The 22677-nt window shown below is 34.4% G+C and overlaps 1 long non-coding RNA gene and 1 pseudogene across 1 annotated transcript in view; both read right to left on the bottom strand.

The window, feature by feature from the left end:
- Window positions 1-447: 447 nt before the first annotated feature.
- The window catches only part of LOC134249425 (uncharacterized), a 72176-nt gene continuing 49946 nt past the window's right edge, over window positions 448-22677 (bottom strand). The window contains exon 3 of the long non-coding RNA XR_009988278.1: window positions 448-582. This is a non-coding gene — a long non-coding RNA (uncharacterized LOC134249425). The remainder of the gene's footprint in view (window positions 583-22677) is intronic.
- Window positions 2452-22677, bottom strand: part of LOC134249419 (intermembrane lipid transfer protein VPS13D-like) — a 42643-nt pseudogene continuing 22417 nt past the window's right edge.

The raw sequence follows: 22677 nt of genomic DNA, 5'->3' as shown, positions 1-22677 counted from the left end.
TGTAAAACTTGGATTCCCTATTATGGCCCCGCCGTACCCCCAGGGGTCATGATTTTAAAAATTTAATATCTACACTACCCAAGGATGCTTCCATGTAAGTTTCAGCTTTCCTGGCCTAGTGGTTCTTGAGAAGAAGATTTTTTAATGACCCAACCCTATTTTTGTATTTTCTTGATTATCTCCCCTTGGAAGGGGTCTTGGCCCTTGATTTTAACAATTTAAATTCCCCTTCACCCAAGTATGCTTTGTACCAAGTTTGGTTAAAATTGGCCCAGTGGTTCTTGAGAAGAAGTTGAAAATGTGAAAAGTTTACAGACGGACGGACGGACAGACAGACAGCTAGACGGACGGACGGACGACGGACACCGGGTGATCAGAAAAGCTCACTTGAGCTTTCAGCTCAGGTGAGCTAAAAATGACACATCAAAAGTTTATACTCACCCCAGTTAATCCTTTGGCCTGTGAGACATCAGGTTCAGCGTGTCTGAAGTACACCCCCACACGATCCACCGACACATTGGACAGCTTCATCCACCCATCCCCCTTCACAACCAGCTGATTGATGCTCAACTCATGAGTTTTCTATAGCAGACAGATCAGGCAATATATTAAATCTGTACAAGTTATCAGCAAGCTGACAAATACATCCTCTTATAAGAAAGTGAAAATACTACATATCAGAACAATTTTCACCTCATGGCGATTCTTCTGTTTGTTGCGGAAGAAGAAAGGCATTTTTTCTCCTGACTCCACTTTTTTCCACTCTGAAGCCTTTATGTAGTGGTCATCCTTATTATCCTTTCTTCTGCCTGGCCCAAAATATTCAAAATATATCAAACATCACCACAATTAAATAATGAAGACATGAAACAGCAATTTGGGAAACTTGTTTATCAATAAATTTATGTAACATTACCATTTATTATGAAACAACTCAAGCATATACCATTTTAAACTGGTTTGGATTTTTAAAGACCTTGATATTAATTGACCAGTTCTCTATAAAAAGTGAATTCAATTTAATATTATTTATATGTACATGCATTATTATTACATTATTGTCAATATGTAATTCAGGCTATCACTCAGGATGTTCTATATTTCCATTGGTGAACTCTTCAGATTTAGAGGCCCGTTTGGTTGTCTGATTTGTCATGGCATGGATTCGTGGATAATACAAAACATGCTTATCTCAATTAAATTTTAATGATAAATGTATTTGTCATTAAAATTAACGAATAGAAGAACTAAAAGGCGTATGAAAGAGAGCGAGATCCCCAAATTTATCATCCATTTATAAAAAAAAATATGACATTTCTGAGGCATGTGTATTGGATTTAGATGTAACTCATGATAAAGAGAAACTTAAACTGATATCATTGTCATTTCTACTCTTGATGGATACAAGTCAACAAAATAAAATATTTCATTTGCATTTTGTTAGAATTTGCTCATTGTTACCTGTAAGTCATATATGGTATAAAAAGAGTTTCTCAATTGTAGTTTTCAAACAATAAAACCCCAGTCGACTCCCTTAAATTACAGCCTGAGTGCATTCTTAAATAATTTAATTAAGGCTGTAATGCACTTTTTGACTGACTGATTTTTTTTTGAATTTTGCACAATTTAATGTAATTTTAATTTTCAGGTGAAATTGTCTTTTTTATACACTAGCTTACATCAAATTAAAAGGAAATTCAATGAATTTGATATATCTTACCAAGTTATGCGGTATAACCTGGGTTTGAACAGTTTAATACACTTTTTCACGTAAATTCATTCAAAAAGAAATTTATATATATATTATACTGACTTGCATTTAATTAGAAACTAAATGAAAAACAAATATTATGAACATTGTATGCTTTAATAATCAACAAATGGCAAAATAACAAACAAAAATTCTAAGTCATATAGATCCATGTCTACATTTAAAAGAAAGAGTTTCAATAAAATTATATTCAATTATCATACATATGCAAATCTTATCATGGTTTATAATCAAATCTGAATTGAAGCACAACATTTCATTACGGTTAACTAGCTGCAGATCTGTAGCTCTCCGAAAAAAAATATATTGATAGACCGGAGAGCTACATTGAAAAAACTGTATATTGACTTCCGACATCTACAGATCTGCAGCTAACAGTTAACCCGCTGTTGAATGTTTCATTTACTGGCAAATAAATGCATTAATTATCTAATAATTTCTTAAACTAAGTCTTGCAATCATATCTTTTTAATATCAAGTTACAATATTACAATAAATGATTGTATAATCAAAGTACATTCCTAGAAATGTGTATGGGGAAAAATCGTTCATTATGCCGAGTTTTTCAAAGTTTCTATCACCAAGTTACGAAGTAATTCACATGTGATAAAGTAAATCCCATATGACACGTTTGTTCATAATGGCTCTATCAATCACATACAACACGTTTGTATCTGTATTTATCCACAATGTATCTATATTTATCCACTATGTATCTTCAGCCTCTGTAGATGTCAGTGTGTGTTGTTGTTCTTCATACAGGTTACGGGCGTAGTTGATCTGTTGACTCACCTGACAAGAAATAGAATACAGTTAAGCATACTGGTAGTGCTCCAGCCTTCATTGTGTTAACCTGCGTTTCCAATATATAAACTTTTTGATAAAATGTACTTTTATGTCCCAGTCAAAGTTCCACAGTTTACAAGAACTCTGTGGTTAACACAGTTTTTCATTACCAGTAAATATGGCCAAATACAGACAAGCAAATCTGCAGTGTTTTCATTTATATCCAGGTATATGTACATTTTAATACATGTAATCATGATTCTCGAATAAAGCCAATAATTAAATGATCTGTTTGTCGCACTAACCCTTTCCGTCATGGTCTGTCACACTAACCCTTTCAGTCACGGTCTGTTTGTCACACTAAGCCTTTCAGTCATGGTCTGTCACACTAACCCTTTCAGTCACGGTCTGTTTGTCACACTTACCCTTTCAGTCACGGTCTGTATGTCACACTTACCCTTTCAGTCAGGGTCTGTTTGTCACACTTACCCTTTCAGTCACGGTCTGTTTGTCACACTTACCCTTTCAGTCATGGTCTGTATGTCACACTTACCCTTTCAGCAATGGTCTGTTTGTCACACTTATCTTTTCAGTCACGGTCTGTTTGTCACACTTACCCTTTCAGCCACGGTCTGTTTGTCACATCTTATCTGGGGGACCCTCTGTTGATCAGAAGCTGATGTTTGTGACCTCACAAGCTCCAGGTAATATCTACCCTCTGTAAATCAACGAAGAAAGATACAATCATAAATATACTTTTCAAGACATAACAGTAATGTAATTCTGTTAAAACCATTTGACGTGAATAGCCCTCGTCACTTACTGATTTCCACCACCAGACACTGGAACAGCTCTTTGTGGGGGACCTTCAGAATGATGTTCCCAGAGTCGGCCTCACCCCCCAGTAAGAAGTACACCTGTCTAGAGGTGATCAGGGACATCAGTCTGTCTTCTCTCCTCAGCTGTTCTACAGCTATGAAGCTACAACCACCACACAAACAATTTAAAGATTTTATTACTTTCTAAATTTACTAAGAACCATATTTTACAACTACTTTGTTTTGTTTCTTAATTTTCTTTCTGCTACAAACCAAAATAAAAGTTCTAAAATATGATTTCCATATGTACACAAAGGAAACGAAAAGAACATTTTTTTTTAAAGAGTGATATATAAAATATGTATTGACTTATTACGATCAAACTTTACAAGGAAAAAAACTGTTTTTACTAGTAGATTTTTATGGTATCTAATAATTACAATTCCTCCAGGTTCTTCTTGTTGAGATCATGCAGTAGTTTCTGTGACTTGGAGTCATTTTGAGAATAAGGAGGCAGCAGCATCCCCGCCCCATGACAGCACCGTGGGAGTCGGAGGGGCGGGGGACTGATACGAGAGCTGCTACTGCTGGTGTCCCTGATAGCATTAGCAGCTCCCGAGGCAAGGTCGAGTACTCCCACTACAGGCTTAGTCACCGTACCAATCACTCCCTTCCCTATCCCTGTCACAAGGCCCTGATAACACATAAAGCAATTTACAGCTGAAAAAATCAAATATAATTTTTTAAAAAAATTCTTTTCCCTTTTCTACTAGTCTTCAATTTCTTAAAATTTCAGAACCCTTTGAATTTCCTTCAATGAATTACCTCGATACCATCTTCCTTGAAGCCGTCATAGGGCTGAGTAAATATACTGGTCACAGCACCAAACAGTCCATTACCAAAACCTTTCACCCCGGCCAGTATATGCCCCCCGCTGGACTGGGCACCGGTCCTCAACTGCTCCCGTCTGTCCTGGTAATTCTTGTCCATGTTCAGTGTCCCAAGTCCATCAGATAGTGATCCTACAACCTATAAACATCAAACAGCATAAAACACTTTAAAGAAATCATTTTCAAAATCTATTCTAAATTGCTGATTCAAAAGAATATTAACCACTAGGAAGTCACATGACAAATGCACGGTCTATATGTAAAAATATTATGACACTTTTTTAAATTTGAGTTTCAACACTTTGAATAATGTACATTTAATGAAAAATATTGTACAATTTGAACATAAACAGTAGCATGTACTGCTTATCAAGTTGCAAACTAAGCTAATTACCTTGGCAGCCGAGTTGGACACTCCATGTGTGACGTTCGTCAGGAGACCCCTCACATTGCCATCATTGATCAGACCTGAAATTCACTCTGTGACATCATTAAACAGACCCAGGGGATTCCCAAGGAAGTCCACAGAACCCAGGATCTTGGCTGCCTGGCTCTTCAGCTCCTGTCAAACAAGGCAATCCATACAATGAACATTATATAAACATCTACATCTACATACTGTAAACCAATTTTTATATGCGTCATTTTTTATTCGCGACTGACCGCTAGAGAACTAATCCGCGACGATTTATTTCCGCGAACAAGTTGTCACATTTTTTTTTTCCACAAGTATTTTTTGTATCAAATTAAAACCTTATATCCACCCCTAAACTAGGTTAAATGCTACCATGAGTACTGCTTACGCATTATTCAAGCCAAAGGGTAATTATTACAATTGGTTTGGACAGAGCAGGGCTGTGTCATAATTAACCGTAATTACTGTATTAAACCAAGCTTTCTCTATCTCGTCTGTGACAATAAATGAACAATAACACAAGCTGATATAATTATTGACAGTTTTAATCATTTTTAGACAAAAAGTTTTAGATTTACCATTCGTTTTTATTTTTTTACTGAATGTTTGTAATTAAATTCTAACTGCTCCTAGTGCAATGAAGTTCTTCCGTGATTACATATTTAAGTGTCGGGATCAATATCGGCATTCAAAAAAGGGCAAGTGACTCTAATCATAACATGGAAATTATAATGAACAACTGGTTCGCGACAATAAATATCCGCGAGCAGAGGTTGCTCGTGGAACTCACGGATATTTATCGCACCAATATATACTTGGTTTACAGTAATACGGTGTTCCATCAAACTTGATGAAATACTATACAAGTGTAAAACACTGGATTTTGTTTGAAAACTTCAATTACTGCGAGTTAGAAAAAATTAAATATTTTAAGGGCTGACAAAAATGTAAAAACCTCAGTGTAGTGGACTCCTATCTCTTTCTGAAGGAAGACAATGGTTTCAAACAGGTGACTTTTGATGAAAGGATCTGTAAAAGGATTGAATATATTACAATACCTTGAGAAGTAAACTTATGAACATCAGGCTCATACATTTAAGATATGAGTGTAATTTTAAAATTGAAACAGAAAAACCTGTCGGATAGTAATATTTAAGTTTTTATTCTATTTCAGACATTACCAAGATCCACTTTGGCGTCTTCGAATCTGACGAGTGGTAGAGACATGTCTCTCTTCAGAGCCTTCAAGTCAGCTGACAGTTTGGAGGCAGTGAGCATGCTCAGATTGACACGGCTCGTGTGGATTTTCAGGAGTCCAAAGTAATATCTCTTGGTCTTTACTGAAGTAGCAGCTGCAAGTGCTCTGTAAAAAGTTGATGTACATGTACATTACGTATCAGTTTGCTTCAATGTATCTCTATACAATAATGAATGCTTTTATCGGTTATCAAACTAACCCACACACTATTACAGGTAAACTTCCTTATCTCCACATTGGCGGGACAATCGGGAAATGTCGAGATATCCGAGGTGTTGAGAGATCAGAGTTGAGTCTCAACGTCCCTAATTTAAGTACTGCATAGTAAAACATGTACATGTAACTACGTTCATGTCTTCAAAAGACTTTAGCTTGCTTGTTTCAGCTATCCCTCCATATTTATTAAAAAATCTGTGGAATTATTCACAAATGTAATTTAATAAAATGCTTCCCTTTTTTATGGAAATCTTCTAATTTTACTAAAAAATAAAAGTTTTCATCCAGCATTCCGCGTGCAACTTGCTTTGTCAGAGCAGGATACGTAATGCACTTTATATAAACTCAGAATCAAAATGGTATAAAGTTGACTTCCGTGATACGGGAAAAAAAAAATTCAAATCAAAATTTTAATAAAAGGATTTGCGTATGAAAAGAAGCTCAATGATGTACAGTCCCTGAAACGTTCTACTTTCCCATTTTTCCGTTCGTTCAGCGTTCATTCAGCGTTCGTTCACTGTTCGTTCAGCGTTCACCGTGCGCTCGCGTTCACCGTTCACAAAACGTTCGCTCTTCGTTCCGTTTACTTTGCGTTCACCTTGCGTTCACCGTTCACTTATCGTTCAGTCTTCATTGTCATTCGGAACTCCGAAGTGAAAGGACTTATCTCTTTGATGGTAAGGATTTACATGTTTTTTAATTAATTTAAAATAACTTAGATATCGCGTTTGAAAAATAATTATTTCATAGCTGCAAAACTTATCTCTGATATTTATATTTTCATTATTATAACTCAGCTGTTACTTATTTCATGAATTTTCCCTGGAAAATAATTAATACATTAAGAACCTACATGTATGTAGAACGATGCTAAAATATTAACTTCAAAAAAAGGGCAATGTACAAATGCTTCACGCACGGCATCAATTTGATGTAATTTTAAGAGGATAAATTATCAATGGATGTATAGTAATTAATCCAAGTCTTTTACAGGACAAGAATACATTAAAAAAATATTTCTACAGTAACACGTATTTAAACTACATGTAGGTTTGCGAATTATGAACAGTACTGCAAATATTCAGTTCATTAAATATCTTTAGAGCTAATTAAATTGATGGTGTGGTTTTAAATTTTAGAAAAGACCAACTGTTTAAAATAGTCTATTATTACAGAAGGAAAATTCCCTCCTTCACCGTACCTAAACATGTGTTTAAAAATATGTTTTTTGCCATTCAGTATAATTAAGACCCCCCCCCGGTGCCTTTTCTCCTGAAATAAAATTCTAATTGAGTTTTTTCAGTATATTTTAATTAATATTTAATTTTTATTGTAACACAAGATATTCAGTCTTAAAACCAACATCAAACAGTCATTAAACAATAGTATTTTAGTATAAACTTGTGCCGACAGTAGTATTTTAAATTGGCAGGGAATATGTTTCACATTCAATTTAAAACTTAATCCTTCCAAGTATATATTTGAATTATTTTTTTTTCTGCAGGAATACAAAAATCAGATCCAGAAATGATAGGGAAAAATATAAAAATTTCTTGGAATACTAAGTGACTCTTTTCCTTCGGCATGAAATGCGATTTCCACACCTCCACTGTGTCGAATTATTTTGATTGACAGCACAAGCACGCTACTACAAATGTAGCATGGACTTCCTGTGAACTGTGTGAACTTGATGATGGGAAAAAAGCCAATGATTACTGTCAAATGGATTTGTTAATCTAAAAAAAGATTACCTTTATTGATTGGAATATTTAGGAAAAATAATAACACTTTTTATTTGATACAACATATATCTGAGAATCGAGGGGGTTATCTCTCTCTCTAACTCTCTCTCTCTCTCGTACATTTCTCTGTTCAATAAAAACTATGACAACACATTACTTATTTAGTTTTGAAAATTTAATCTACACATGTAGCATAAATAATTTAAATGCCTCTTTCCAACATCTTGACCGAGTATAATCACGGCCGGGAAATGTCTACAGATACATGAAGAAGTTAGCTAAAATAATCGTCATAAAAGAATAAAAAGGCACATAAATGTAGAATATTTTGCATTAGAATTTAAATAAAACGAGAATTTTTATGCAGTGCGATAACAGTCAATGTCAACAGATAATTGTGAATTTTAAAAAAAATCCGTTATTATACTCAGAATCGCTTTGGCACGGAAATACATACATGTTCGGTTGTTTCAATCCCGTACAATGTAATTTATTCATTCTATAAGTAGTAGTTTTATCTTCAGAAGTCCACATTATTTTATTAATGAAAAGAATAAGCAAAATTATTTACTATATAAGTAGATTAATTAATTTTTTAACTCCACCCAGTAACAACTACACGTTTGACGGCGATTAAAATCATGTTATTAAACATAGGTATGTGCAGAAAAAAATGTTTTTATTAATTAATTAATTAATTAATTAATCTATCTATTTATTGTTTATCTCAGTAGTAGTTTTATCTTCTAAAGTCCACATTATTTTATTAGTTAAAAAAATAAGCATAATCATTTACTATATAAGATTAATTTATTTTTTAACTACACGAGGTAACAAATACACGTTTGACGGCGATTAAAATCATGTTATTAAAATATCGATTTAAACATATGTATGTGCAGATTTTTTTTATTATTATTTATTTATTTATTTATATCTCTTCTGTTTATTTATTGTTTATTTATATTTATTTATGACATTTGAATTATAGAATAAAAGAATAATTTCAATGCAAGGAAAAGACCGAAGGCATTCCGAATAAATCGTTCATCCTGCGTTCACCGTTCACTTTGCGCTCGCGTTCGCGCTCCGTTCGCGTTCTGCGTTCACTCACCGTTCACCGTTCACCAAGTTGCGTTCACCGTTCACACATCGTTCACTCACCGTTCGCTCTGCGTTCGTTCAGCGTTCGTTCACCGTTCAGGTGGGAAAGTAGAACGTTTCAGGGACTGTAACACCTGCATATGGATATCATGGCTTGTCGTGCGCATGCCATAGATTGAATTGTTTCCGGTTGAATGCATTTTTTCTACAATTTCTAAGTTAAATTGAATTTAATGTGCATATTATTCATCATAATTTAGTTACTTTTTTTAAGGTCAGACGAGACATTCCTCAAAATCTGTTTTGTATATCTTCGTAATGTATGAAAAATATTCAAAATTTTAATAATATTCTGATTTCTAAACCAGTTTCTAAACGCTTTTTAAAAATCCATACACTTAAACATTTGAAATAGGAAAATTATTTTTCTTCCCCAAAGGATTATATAAGAAAATCTACCTCTGGTATCTTGCAGAAATGCCTGGTAAGGTACCTCAATTTTTTGTGAATAAACATGTTTAAGTAGCAATACTTCAATGTCAAACTCTTAGAAAAATTTATCTATTATTGAGGAACGTCTCGTCTGTCCTTAAAAAGTAAAATGTTGAAGTTATGTTATATTTCAACATTAAAAAAAATGGTTGTAGATTAATGCAGAATCAAGCAGCTATCAATGATATTACCCGAGCTAAACAGATCAACCAGCTAAATATTAAACAATTAACGTCTAAGAGACACTGAGGGTGCTTCGGATTCCTCTACAAACACATTTCTACAGAAGCCGTATGTATTCAAAACATGGGTGTGAAAGGTGTGAATTTCTGACGACGTCGAGATACAAGGAGTCGTCCGTGTGTGACGAGCGACCAGCTGACAAACAATTAGGCTAAGTAGAGCAGAAAATTGCCCTGATGTCAACATATACCAAATAAATTTTGTTCTTGGGACTGTGAATATACGTCAAGATAAGCGGGGTAGTCGACATTACTCAGAAACTATAGGAAGGATTTGTCTGAAAATTTGTACACATATTATTCACCATATGAAGTTCTGCACCTTAGACTATATGCAACCGAACTGATAAGACGTGTTTTTGATTGCTCCTGATTACCTTTACTTAATTGCTATGAGTGATAATGTTGTGGGTTCTATGGCTAAATACCTGACGACATCTCAAAATAATTATGGATCAAAGTATTAACTCGAGCTTATTTACATCTTTTTCTGGACTTTCTCAATCATTTAGTGAAACTGGAAGTATCACACCTAATGGAGTGAGTATACCAAGTTTTTTGAATGTGACTTTTAACAAATACAGCATAACTATATCATTTCAACAAGACAAATATGCCACTATTTTGAGCTATTTGGAAGAAGAACTTAAGGCAATTAAAGAAGTAGGGAAGAATGGTCAGATTTTCAAGTCTGAGTGCAATACTGTGACAGCCACACTCTATTCTGGCACCAGCGTCCTGCACATCCAAGGATCATCGGCAAACTCGTGGCTGGATAAATTCCTTCATGACATAAAAAACAAAGACTCTAACAGCACTAGTAGTATGTTACAATAGGAACAATCTATTCCACAAATGTCATCAACGCCTGTAAAAAATGATTCTCTTCTGACAGCCAGTGCTGATAATGTTCAAAATTTTACACAGTGTGCGGCTTCAACGCCAAAAGCTGAAAATAAAATATGTAAAAACAATGAACTCGGAGAATGCAGCAACTGCAATAGTGCAGCTACGATAAAACAGCTTACTGAGACTGTTAAATTCCTTACCCTTGAGGTAGAAAAACTGAAAGAAAAACTCAGCACTAAAGAACCAAAATCGTTTGTGTCTGCCAGTACGCAAACCTACAAACTGGCAGTTAAACACAAGGAGACATCTACAGAAAGGTCTACAATGTTGTCTGGTGGCATTTCTAGACACGTGCAGTGCAACACTGTTAATTCCGTGACTGATTCGAGCACAAACACAGAGTTTTGCGTCCCAGAATTAGAAGAGGAAACCCCAAGGGCCCTAAAAGCAACAAATGATGAAGAACTACAATTACGAAGTGGATCATCTCTCATAATTGGAAGTTCAATCCTGCAAAGAGTGAGAACCCGTGGATTGAATAAATCTGTAAAAGTTTCCACAAACAGAGGAGCCAAAGTCTCGCATATCAAAGCAAAATTGGCCAAAATGGATGTATCGCCCTTCCATAATATTGTCATTCAGGCGGGTGGGAACGATGTATCAAGCAACCGTGACCCGGAATCAACTGAAAACGACTTCGTGGAAATAATCTGCGATCTACGGAAACGGCATCCAGGAATACAAGTGTATCTCTCCGAAGTTTTACCGCGAAGAGATGTATATGTGAGTGTAGTGAATGAAATTATTAGATATGTGTGCAAAGAGTACGGAGCTACTCTTATCCCGATGAGCAAATCGTTCCAAAGAAATCAGGCAAATGAGCTCTACTGGAAAGACGGCATTCACTTGTCAGGTAAAGGCATAGCTGAATTATTAAAGAGCATCAATAAGTCCGTTCCTATTCTTAAACAAAAGGAATACAGTATCCGTGTCGATTCATTTGCTATGAGGAATTATATGTGTTTCTATTGTGGAGAAGAGGGCCATTCTACTCGGAACTGTCGACATGGGAAAAAAGTTTCGTGTTGGCAATGTGGGAAAATGGGGCACAAGCAAAAGTTTTGTTCCCTCTAGGAAATCGGCTATTAAAGAAATGCCGTAAAACAAAATCGCGAAGATGCCGAACTTATTGTCTCAAATAACTTTTTGTCCCCTGTGAATAACAATATTTACTCAGTTTTAAATAATTTATGTGCTGAATGTAACAATTTTGATTGCACATGTGAACACTACCTGTATACACCTAAAATTCTCAAAAAGTGTTCAAATTCTCAAAACAAGAATGCATCAGTTAGTATTAATGTTCATGATGGAAAACAAAATAGTAACCTTACTGAAATTGTTACACAGATAAGTCCTCAGAAAAATTTAAATCAGAAAGAAACCCAAAAAGTCCCCAATAAGTCATGCACTCAAAGTAATTTTACTGGATTTGGACTGGTTAAAAGAGGTTTACTTTTTGGAAATTTAAATGTATGTCATCTAACACCCAAAATTGACGAAATTAAACTGTTGCTACAAGACAATCATTCACTCGACATTTTAGGACTCTGTGAAACATTCTTAAATGATAATCACTGTGATTCAGGTTTAGATATTAATGGATTTACTTTTGAAAGAAAGGATAGACAATTTAAGTCAGGCGGGGGAATTGTTGTTTATATTTCAAACGATATTACTTACAAGCGTAAAACTGAATTTGAAGTAAGTAATATTGAATCAATATGGCTAGAAATCAATCTTAAAAATTCTAAACCTATTTTTTATTGCTCTGTATACCGTCCACCATCTGCCCCCTCTTCCTGGGTAGAGGATTTTGCTAGGGAGATAAATATCGCCTCCTGCTGTGACGACAGTGAAATAATTATTACAGGTGACTTTAATATTGACCTACTCAAAGACCCCCCGCTATGCTGGACATCTGCTTCAGAGGAATTTGGACTAACACAAGTAATTAATGCGCCCACTAGAGTTACTAACACCTCTTGTACTCTTATTGATCACTTTTATACTACCATATCAGATAACATATGTGAAGTTAGTGTACCCCCAATATCCTTATCTGACCATTACCCTATTTGTGCAACGTAGAAACAAGCACATTGAAATTAAATACCGTGATTTCAAGAATTTTAATGAAGCAAATTTTCTGTCTGACCTGACAAATCAAAATTTTGATAGTCTTGAAGACTTACACGATCCTAATGACATTCTTGATACTTTCTATAAAATGTTTAATAATGTCCTTGACAAACATGCCAAAATAAAATGTAAGAGAGTTAAATGTGAAACTAGACCAAAGTGGCTAACTAAAGAAATAAACGAAGTTAGGCATTTACGAGATTTATACCACCGTAATGGGGATTATGATAATTTCCGAATATGGAGAAATAAAGTTGTACTCTTGATAGACAATGCACAAACTTTGTATTACAAATCAGCCATCAAAGACAGTTCAAATCCAAGAGAGATGTGGGGATATTTTAATCAATTGGCATCTAAATCTAAAACCTTAACCCCTTAATTCCCATATCATTCATAATGACTCAGAAACTAAAAAATCACAAGATATTGCTAATATTTTTAATGAGCACTTTACAGGGATTTCAAATAAACTTTTACATAATCTACCAAACTACAAATTCGATCCAGAATTGTTAAGACAATTCACAAAATCTAAACTTGGTGATGACAACTTTTTTAGCCTTAAACCAATTAGTGAAACTGAAGTAGTTGATTCATTGAACGGGCTAGATGTCAATAAATCTGCAGGCACTGACTTCATTGGACCTCGTCTCCTAAAACTATCAGCTAGTATTATTAGTAAATCATTAACTCATTAAATAAACGCTAGTATCAGCAATGGTAGTTTTCCATCAAAGTTGAAAGAAGCAAAAGTCACCCCTGTATATAAAAAGGGCAGCAAAACAGACCCCAGTAACTACTGTCCCATTTCTATACTTCCAACATTATCCAAAATAATTGAAAAGCACATAGCAAACCAAATACGAGATTTTACCTCCACTTTTGATCTTATAACAAAATCTCAATCTGGATTCAGAGAATTTCACTCTTGTCAAACAGCACTAACCAAATTAACAGATGCTTGGTTGCATGCTATGGACAAAGGTAATCTAATAGGTATAACATTCTTGGATTTTAGCAAAGTGTTTGATTTAGTGAGTCATGAAATTCTGATAGAAAAATTAAAGAATTACAACTTTGATGAATTGTCAATTAAATGGTTTCACTCATATCTGTATAACAGGACACAATGTGTAAAAATTGGTACAACTTCTTCTGATGTCTTACCTGTCACAGCAGGAGTGCCACAGGGATCAATATTAGGCCCCCTATTGTTCTTGTTGTATATTAATGACCTTCCCTTACATGTAAGTCATTCAAATATCGATATGTTTGCTGATGATGCAACTCTACATGTTTATGAGAATAATATATTTAGTATTGAAACAGCTCTAAATTCTGATTTAGTAAATATTGAAAAATGGTGTTTAGAAAATCAAATGGCTCTAAATGTTGATAAAACAAAATGTATGCTGATGGGTACTAAACAAAGGAAATCAAAATTAGATAATCAAAATCTCAATTTACATATCTCTGACAAACACCTCACCAATGTTGAAACAGAAAAACTACTTGGGGTACATATAGATCAAACACTGAACTTTCATGATCATGTAGACTCGGTCTGCAAATCTTTAACATATAAATTGTTTACTTTGCGGAAAATCAAGAAATTTCTTCCTTTGAAAACCAGAATACTTTTTTACAATGCCTTTATCCTGCCGTCCATTAATTATTGTCTGACTATCTGGGGTAATGCACCACATAGTTTCATGGAGAGAATCCATAAGCTTCAAAAACGGGCTGCTAGAATTATACTTGATGCTGCCCCTGATGCTCCTTCTAAGGCATTATTTGAAAAACTAAGGTGGCTTTCTGTTTTTGACCTAGTAACTTTGCATAAATGTATTTTGTTGTACAAGATATTTAACAATCAGAGCCCGGCTTACTTGCAAGATTTATTTATTTCTCAAACTTCTAGTGCTTATACTTTACGTTCAGAATCTAATTTTGACCTTCGCCTACCAAAACACCGAACAAATTTATTTAAAAATTCACTTCAATATTCCGGTGTTCAGATTTGGAACAATTTACCTATAGATATAAGATATGCGCCAACTCTGCCAATCTTTAAACGAAATGTAGAAAAGTATATCTTCAACAGCAGAACTTTATTACTCTGAATTATGTATATCTTTTGCACATGTATATAATTATACATTGTTAAATCTTACTCATGTGACATTATATTACTTTTTATGTCATATAAATATATCTGTTTATTATTTCTATTTTATTATGATTATCATTATTATCATGTGACATTGTGTATTATGTGTATTATAATTCACTTTCTAAGTTGTTCATCTTTGCTAATTTGATGTAATACTGTTGTTGTAATTAGAAGGCCCTGAGGAAGAATAGTGTGTCACACTAATCAGGCTACCTTCTCTAAATAAAGTATTATTATTATTATTATTACCGTCGACATATCAGTTTTTGCAAATCATATATATATAAAATAATGCCAGGACCGCGGACGGACGTCGACATATCCCAGGTTGTAGACATATCTGATGTCGAGATACCGAAGTTTACCTGCATATATATACCATACATTACAAAAAAGTTTATCATTATAAAATGTAACAAGACTGTAAATAAATTTTACTCTATTCTGTGACAGTCATTTAATATCACTAGTTTTATTGCAGTCCACCACTTACTTTCTTGGATCCTCCCCCTCTGTGACTTTCTCATCCAGGTGGTCAGTTGACCCAAATCCACAAAACTGTAACAGCTTCCATAACAGTTCCTCCTCTACCTGAATGCTCAGTTTCTTCATGTTTACAATCAAGTGCTGAAAAAGGACAAATTTTTGAATATACACATCTGGTCTACTAAATATTTATCAAAGAAAATTTTGATTTTGCACCCTTGCACCACTGGATGCTACATGTATATGCCAACAGTAAATGAAATTGGTTCAGTGGTTTCAGAGAAGCTGAAAATATTCAAGTTTACTATCTACTAACAACACACAAAAAGATAGCCATCAGAGAGACTCTGGTGACCTTAAAATATATTAACTATTTAATTACTTTATAAATCTCTGCATTCCACTTAGAGTTGGGAATTTTCTGGGCCACCACATGGAGAGCTGGGGTATTCTCTAGGACGTCTCTTCTAGGGGTAGGTGTGACATACAATAGAACAGGTCTGGTGGCTGTGAACAGCTGATTATCTACCTGTTCAAACAAGTCACACAAGATTACACAAGCTGTATATGGAACTTATTTCTTACATCAAATCATAAAATTGAACAAGAGGCTCACGGGCCTTATAGGTCACCTGAGTATCATGTAACAACTTTCCAGCGATTGTACTTGGTTCGTGTTTTAATCCAAAAGCCATGAAATTCACAAATTTTGAAAGAGGCACCATTGCTTATCAAAGGGCAGATTTCAAAGCATTAATTTATTTTTAGTCAAAGTACCCCCCTGGTACCCCTGACCCAGCAGCCCTGAAATTATCTATTTTGAAAGAGGCCCCTTTCTTCATTATAGGGCCAGCATTTTTTATGTTTAGGTTTAGTTATGAACATGAGAATAAAAAAGTCCCGAAGGAGAAGGAAATAAAAATTTTTTTTTGATAAATCAATTATTAACATTTGTACATTCTTTTTTTATGCTATCCTAATAGGCTCCTTACCACTGGACACATTATGCTTACAAATAGGAAAGTAGAACATTTAATTGCTTATTTCATCATCTGCCAGTTTGGGCCAGTTATATAAATTTTGTGATGTTGATCAAAATATATTTTTAAAAATCAATTCTTTAAAAGTCTTTCAATATATCTTCATTTTTTTAATATGTGTTATGTGAATGTGTAGACATTGTTCTAAAATTTACTGGATGCCTAAAATTATAATTCCTATCATAAAACAGACAGGGAGTATTGGGGAGTAGGGTGAACATTTTTTCAATTAAGTGTAAAATAATTTTTCTGGTTGATACAAATGATACTACATGCCTGTATATATTTGTATATTCTTGCCTTTTAATAGTTGAATTTTTTTTTTATTTCTTCAGGTTTAAATATTGTTTATTTCTTCCTCAAATTGACTTCACTTCTCCCATAGTTTTATTCATTACATTTGATGCATAAGCAACCCTTTTCTGAAGAACGATGCTTAGACTGTAAGCTATAACAGAGACCTAAACAATGTCCCTGGCAATATGCAATAGCTACCACGGGCAGTTTAAAACCTGGGGGAGGAAAATAATTTAGTTACTTTTGAAACGAATACATAATTATCTCACCAGCATGTCATTGTGCAACAAAGTCGTCAGCATTTTATTTGTCCTTTGAACAGGTGAAACGTTTTGAATGGCAATCTTATTGATGAATTTTACACTAAACCAAGCTATCTTGAATCATTATCTTCTCAGATCTAGCTTTATTTACCCGCCGTTTCCTCGTAAAACTGGAAGTGCCAGTTCGTAAATTTGAAATCTCGATCCCGACTCAAATTTGACATCGGAAAGAAAAAAAATGTTTTATTTTTTTCTGAAAATTCAAAACCTTGAGCGGAGGGTTTGTAAAACTAAAAATAAAATAAATCCTGGCATTAAATATATAATTAGATCATTAGCATATTCACAAGATGAAACACACCCTTTAAGTCCGGCTTAATGGTGGCTTATAGGTCCTTAATGGTGGTTTAATGGTTGTCTCTAAGTCACCATTAAGTCACCATTAAGCACCTTTAAGTAACATTTACACCACCATTAAGTTACCATTAAGCCAACTCAAAGTCCTTAATGGGTGCTTAAATGTAGCTTAATGGTAGCTTAATGGTGGCTTACAGGTCCTTAATGGTAACTTTTAACCACCATTAAGTCACCATTAAGCTACCATTAAGCTAGACTTACAGGTGCTTAATGTCCAAACTCCATTAAGCTACCATTAAGCTACCATTAAGCCACCATTAAGTCACATTACGCAGTCCATAATATTGTTTATATGGGTGAAAAATTATTTTTATAGTGATTTGTTATCAATGTTATAAATGTAGAGTTCGCTTATATCTTGATTTGGTAAAAATAATGAAAAAGAACGAAATTCAAAATTCAAAAAAAAAAACAAAAACAAAAAAAAAACGCCACACTCGGGGCGGGATCCCATGACCTTAGGGTTGCAAGACAAACGCCTTATCCATTAGGCTATCGCCGCTCTTAGTAGTAGATGGAAAATATTAAGTATTTAACCTTTATTTTTTTCAAAATTTGTTTGGACTTGTAAAGGTATTTACTAGTATTTTGTTGAACATTTCCAAAAGTCTTGAATTGATTTATTAATCAAAATATAAACAATTTTATTTGTGGTTCTTAACACATTAATATATATTTCTACACTGAGTTCGGCTTTAGATTGATGTAATGTGATTGATTTCTTCGCTCTGTTATTCGAAAATTTTCGAAATGTAAGCATTAAATCATGATTGAAAATAAATTAATTATAGATAAAACACAAAAGTCTATGATCGAAAAAGAAAGAGGAAAAACAGATTCTACTATTATTTTTAATATACTGCGGATATTAACGGTTTCTCTGTCAACAATTTAGTGACAATCCTCGCGTAAGAGTTACCTGGTTAATTACGTTTACAAAAACTTTTTTTAGAATATCATATTCAGTTTCAATTCTTTTTGTATCATAATGGGTATCAAAATAATTGACTTTTTACGATGAATCATAATTTATAATTTGTTATATGCTTGCGTTAAATTTAATTTTTTAAAAAATAATTGATCATTAAAATCTGTCAGTGTACGTTGTGTAAATATAGTTTCCTGTTTGTTAACCGGGGGGGGGGGGGGGGGACACCTAATTAAGGTCTATTGTCTGACCAGTCGGTTTACTGTACACTGATCGTCTGTTAATCTTACCCCGTTTATCAATGTGTATACATCTGGTCGGATGTCATGTTTAGTCTGATCGGCCATTCCTCTGAAAATCGATTTTGAAATAACAATCATTGAAGACCGACTAGATCTTACCGCTGCATTATTAAAAAAAAAATAACGATTTAATTAGAATTATTTATGATGTAAAAGCCATTAAAAAGTTTTTCATGGTAAAAGTCAATCTTTGAAAACTAAACATGTGTATACCAGTAGCCCCCCCCCCCCCTCAAAAAGGACAGAGATTTTTTTTCATGAGATTATATAGTTATATTCCTGTGAATTCTGTAGCGGAATGTTAACACATGAAATAAAAATACCATTTTGTTTTTAAAAAGTAATATATATTTTGTGTTCATGAATATAGATAATTTTAAGAACAAATAATTTTTGGTATTGTAAATTTAAGATATTTCACAAGGGCTTGCTCACGGTGTGTAATAATTATTTTATTTTTAAAAATCATATACACTAAAAATAAAAACAACGCATGTAATAATAATTTATTTTAAAAAAAATAATATACGGTTCTGATACAGGATGTCTTCAGGGGTCGACACTAACTTTTAAACCATAGTTGTCAGCAGGGCTAGCCATTTCTAATTTCTACTAGCCCTGTTCATGAATTAGTTGTCCAGCAGCCGAAGCGACGAGGGGGTAGGTGCGGGAGGGGGTTTCCCCCTCCTGCTGGTGGGGGTACAGGGGGCCTCCCCCGGGAAATTTTGAAAATAGAGATGCCAAATCCTGCATTCTAGCTGTATTTTGGGTAAAAATTATATGTCAGTCTATGATTGTACCTTTAAGTTAGACATTTTTCTATTCGAAGAAGTACACATATATAATCATTTAGGGTATTTCGAATCACCTTTAAATTTTAAAATTTTGACACACAAAAATAATAATTATGATGATAAGACATTTTTGAAAATTGATTTAATAATTATTAGATACATTGTGTGTAATTGATAATTATATTTGTTGCTCTGAGTGAGTACTTAGTAAAATTCTTAGTAGCGCTTAATGATCAATGTGTATACATCTGGTCGGATGTCATGTTTAGTCTGATCGGCCATTCCTCTGAAAATCGATTTTGAAATAACAATCATTGAAGACCGACTAGATCTTACCGCTGCATTATTAAAAAAAAATAACAATGGTCTACCAAAATTGTGAATTTTATGGCCCCAGGGTCAGGGGTTCTTGTTTTAGGGTGGGGCTCTAATGATTATATAGTGAAATGCATGAATTAATTGAACATCTTATCCTTTGCCCCTGGTTAATCACAAGTTTAAAGGCATCTTTGGTAGCCCGACCTCAATATTCAGTTGTCCTGGGCCAGCGGGCTACCGTTAGTGTCGAACCCTGGTCTTGTTTTATTATCACTGTAAATGATTTTAAGTAAAAATTAGACACCTCGAGCAAGCCCCTGTGGCTATTAGCTAACTTTGTTCCCAGTGATCAAGTTTATGCATGTTGACAAAAAAACTCGTAGAAATTATGATCGAGACAGAATTATGAGTTGGAATAGATTTTGCGTAAATGATATTAAAATAACAAAAAGTTCAAAGATTCTATATAAGATGCGTAAAAGTTTAATGAGGGTTGACCATTAAGTCACCATTAAGCTCAGCTTAATGGTGGCTTAATGGTAGCTTAATGAAGTTTGGACATTAAGCACCTGTAAGTTGCAGCTTAATGGTGGCTTAATGGTGGCTTAAAGGAATTAACTTCTTTGAGCCACCATTAAGTCACCATTAAGCTACCATTAAGCGATTGCTGAAAGGTTGTCTTTCGTCTTGTGATTAACCAGGGGCAAAGGATAAGATGTTCAATTAATTCATGCATTTCACTATATAATCATTAGAGCCCCACCCTAAAACAAGAACCCCTGACCCTGGGGCCATAAAATTCACAATTTTGGTAGAGGCACTCTAGCTTATCATAACTATGTACTTAGTTTGTTTATTTAATACCCAGGAGCAGAGAAGAAGATTTTCAAAGAATTCATGTATTTTCACTATATATTATATAATCAATAGAGCCCCGCCCTAACACCAGAACCCCTGACCCTGGGGCCATAAAATTCACAATTTTGGTAGAGGCACTCTTGCTCATCATAACTATGTACTTAGTTGGTTTATTTAATACCCAGGAGTAGAGAAGAAGATTTTCAAAGAAATAATGCATTTTCACTACCTACTTATTTAGCCCCGCCCTAGCACTAGAACCCCTGACCCCAGGGCCATGAATTTCATAATTTTGGTAGAGGACTCATTGCTGATTACAATCATGCACAGAGTTTGACTGCTTGTTGTCCAGGAGTAAAGAAGAAGATTTTTAAAGATTGCATTAATTTTAGTGGTTTTGGCCCCACCCCTCAGGCCCCAGGGGGGCAGGGATCATGAAATTCACAATTTTTGTTCCCCTTCACCCATAGATGCTTTGTGCCAAATTTGGTTGAAATTGGTTCATGGTTGCAGAGAAGAAGCTGAAAATGTTCAAATGTTAACACATGACGCACGACGAACGACGCACGACGACGGACGAAAATGGATAGCAATAGGTCACCTGAGTTTACTCAGGTGACCTAAAAATTCTATTAAATCTGAAATTAAAATCATTGATGAAGCATTTACACTCACAGTATATAATTATCAGCTGTATTTGGCATTTTGTTTGTTTACGAAATCATTCATGATACTACCATATTTGACTGAAAAAACCCTTTGAACTCTTGTTTGAAAGGTGATGTGCCACTGACTTTTACCTAATCACTGTTACTGTATTTCATAAATCAAATTTGTCTTTTACGTACCTGTACATTGGCTACAGCTACATCCACGGACATGTAATTAGGGTTAGAGATGTAGTCCAGAGAAATGTTCTGTAGTGAGATATAGACCAGCTCCTCAGGTCTGTAATTCACCAGAGATAAACCCAATCCACCCTTCAGACTCAAACAAATCTACAACACATAAGATCAATCAATATTTTAAGTCAACTACAATTTTATATCACACCTTTTGCAGGATACCCATTTTAAAATAGAATTGTTCAAAATTCAAAATTTGATATCAATAAATATTTATTTAATATAATGATAATCATGAATCTATATATTTCAACAAATTGACATCATTCAGTATTCATAACTAACCTCTAAGCTTGATTTCTTCTCTACTGATTTATCTTCTATCTTAGCCGCCTTATCTTCTTCACAAACAACCCAATCTTGGTAGTTCTTTGTTACTTCAGCAACAGACTACACAAATCAAGGGTAGAGTAGTTAAACTGCTCAACATTTTACATTTATCAACTTCAGAAAAGTTGAAACTTTCCACAAAACATTCAATTAATGCCATTTCGTTTGGGGACAACAAACTTACTCCTTGAGAGACATCGGTGATTTGCAGCACTCTGATTGGTCCATCCATGACGGTCCTGACAGCGAGACAGCCTGACCCTGGGAGGAGCCTCTGTCTGTCAATCTTCATGTGGGCGGGGACACTCCTCCCTGAGGGGGGACCAGGCCCCACCACAGCTACAGCGGAGTCCCTCAGACACTCCCCCCCTCCCAGGGTCTGTACACACATCGCACCATCAACACAGCACAATCGACCATCCTGAAAAAAACGGCCAAAGGATTTAATTTTGGCTTTATTAGCAAGCTTAAGGGTTCTGAGATGACTATAATCAAATATCGCTAATAAACATTAAATTGCCTCATATTTATAGAAGCTTCTAAGTAATCATTTTAAAATCACTAAAATTAAATTTAGATAAAAGCAGAATAACAATTTGTAAGGACAAATAGCTAAATTTGCATCCCGTGAAAATTTCCACTTATTTCGTACTCTCTCCTCCATTATCTTTTTTTTAAAACATTAATTTCAGTAAAACCTCTTCTATTATGATTTGTGATAGAGTTTAAAGATTTAATAAAATATCATTGCATGATTACAGTTATAAAATGTTTATTT

This window comes from Saccostrea cucullata, unplaced genomic scaffold (genome assembly GCF_032062105.1).
Source record: "Saccostrea cucullata isolate Sc308-1 unplaced genomic scaffold, CSIRO_AGI_Scuc_v1 ctg5390, whole genome shotgun sequence".
NCBI classification, from domain to species: Eukaryota; Metazoa; Mollusca; class Bivalvia; order Ostreida; family Ostreidae; genus Saccostrea; species Saccostrea cuccullata.
The sequence above is the reverse complement of the archived record's forward strand: the minus strand, read 5'-3'. Positions and strand labels throughout refer to the sequence as shown.